Source organism: Fulmarus glacialis, unplaced genomic scaffold (genome assembly GCF_000690835.1).
Source record: "Fulmarus glacialis isolate BGI_N327 unplaced genomic scaffold, ASM69083v1 scaffold402, whole genome shotgun sequence".
Classification (NCBI taxonomy): domain Eukaryota; kingdom Metazoa; phylum Chordata; class Aves; order Procellariiformes; family Procellariidae; genus Fulmarus; species Fulmarus glacialis.
This window is the reverse complement of record NW_009197003.1, coordinates 105757-107933: the sequence shown is the minus strand read 5'-3', so window position 1 is coordinate 107933 and position 2177 is coordinate 105757. Positions and strand designations below refer to the sequence as shown.

Sequence of the window (2177 nt, the reverse complement as noted above, 5' to 3'; positions counted from 1 at the left end):
ATCTCTTTGGGGGTATCTGTGGTGGGATTGTTCTGAACCTTCCCAGTAGATACCCTCCGTTTCTCTGTATTAGTGCACTGTTAGAACAAGAGTCTGGTTGTAGCACTGCCTGGCTCCCTGTTCATCGTCAGTGTCAATGCTCTTTTAAACACTGGGAGATGTCACTGAGTTTACTTTTCTTCTCTTACTTCGGAGTAGATGATGGTGGAGCTACTCCAGTGCAAGACGAACGAGACTCAGGATCTGATGTTGAAGATGAAGGAAATGAGCAGCATTCTGGATCTGAGAATGGAAGTGTAGGGCACCATTCGGAGGTACTACTGGAACTTTATCTAGATAAAGATTACTCTTCTATGAATTGTTTTTTTTTTTTGTTTAAAGAGGCATTTTCTCTTAACTGAGACTTAAGTGTTTATTCAGTTGTTCTTAAGGGTCCTGTCTGGCAAAACTTTACTTCCAGGAAGAAATGCGCCAGCTCATCTCTTGACCAACGTGTAGGATAGGGTCTTTTTTATTTTTCTTCTTAATTATAATTATTATAATAGCATTCACTGTTTTGAACTAGAAAAGTTTAATATTGTTATACTCAATTGCAAGAAGACAGACTTTTTGGGTTTGAAATTCTAAGCAATGGATTATGAGGAATTTGGAATTTTACCTCAAATTCTGCACAGTAATGTAAACCTATACATTATGGAGGCATAGATTTCCTTACCAAAGAATAAATGCTCTCCCATCTTCCATCTTTCTTCTCAGATGTGAGCATTGACTCTGAAGTCTATTTTGTGCTATGTTTTTCACCTTGTCATTCACAAAGGAGCAGGTCTCCACATGGAGCAGGAGCAGGTTAAGGTTCCTAAACGGGATCTGTTCTTCCTCTGAAGAGGTTCTTGCTTCGAGAACCCTACATCATGAAAAGGGTGGTAATGCTTTGATCCAGGGTTGTATTTGGGGGAGAGTGACTTAACTTGTGGATTGACTATTTTAGTTGAAAAGAGATTCTGATAAAAGTGAAGGTTCCCTTTAGAATCTAGGACAGTTTTGGAGTTAATCTTAATTTTGAGGAATTTTTTGTGACTTGGAATAGAATTATATCAGGTCTTACTAGGAAGGAATAATTTTGGCTTGTGAACTCACGTCTTCTGCCAGCAAAGTTACGTTATGGAGAACTTTTTGATACTTGTAAAAACTGTAATCAAAGCCATTTCATTTTGTTCTGCATATTTTGTTGCATTTTATGTAAAGATCAGGATTTACTCTGACTGGGTTTTCAGCGGTTACAAATTTTTAAAAATTGCTTAAAATGCATGATGTGCTGTACTGTAGCAGGCTGATGTGTCAAAAGGCTCAACTGTGCTGTGGTATAACTTGCAAACCCTTTTTTTCCTTTTTCTCCACCCCTTTATTGAATTCTTACTTCCCTCAGAGTTAGAAAGTAGATGAAGATTTTATATTTGTTATTATTGAAAGTTCTTCCCATGTATTTGAATTTGAGTGTAAAGCAGATTTGGAATTTCTTTTTTTTTAAAGGTGTTGATATTTGCAATGGGAGAAGTTGATTTAGTGCGAGGCAGCATCTCTTATTGTGACAATCAGTATTTCAGTGTGGGAGAAAATATGTTTTTCAACATGGGAGAAATAAATTTCAAAGGGATTTAGTACTTCTGTTTTAATGAAAAAAAAAAGGTGATGAGCGCATGGAGAGTCATGTTGCTGCTGCAATAATAAGCTTTTTCTGCTGTGTATGAAAACTTGGTCATTTGTTCTTACTCTTTTGTACTCCTGTGGGATTTTAATTTTACTTACAGTGGCAAAGTAGTTGGAAGTCTAGCTTAAAGAACAGGTAGTTGACCATTACTTACATCTTCAGCATGTCTTTTTCAGGTTTAAATAACCAGAAAGTACTAGGACCTATTATCATTGTTAACTGATCCTCTTCATGTGCCTGCATTATTTTAAGGGCTTTGTTCTGTGATGGCTGTTGAATATTCCTCTGTAGACAAAATATTTCAGAAAGTCCATTTAAAAAAAAAAAACCACCAAAGAAAAAAAAAGAACTAACACACCTTTCTGTCCAATAGTAAATATGAACCTTCAAGCCTTAGTGATTTATTTGATTCAGTTCAAATCATAAACATTTGAGTATTTTGTTATGAAGTCTTATATTCTTAGTTTTC

The 2177-nt window shown here is 35.8% G+C and overlaps 1 protein-coding gene across 1 annotated transcript in view; it reads left to right on the top strand.

Annotated features, from left to right (window-relative positions):
- The first annotated feature begins 191 nt into the window (after positions 1 to 191).
- Positions 192 to 2177, top strand: part of IWS1 (IWS1 homolog (S. cerevisiae)) — a 17033-nt gene continuing 15047 nt past the window's right edge. Inside the window, exon 1 of the mRNA XM_009572368.1 lies at positions 192 to 314. The gene's annotated coding sequence lies outside the window, so the exon portion shown is untranslated. The remainder of the gene's footprint in view (positions 315 to 2177) is intronic.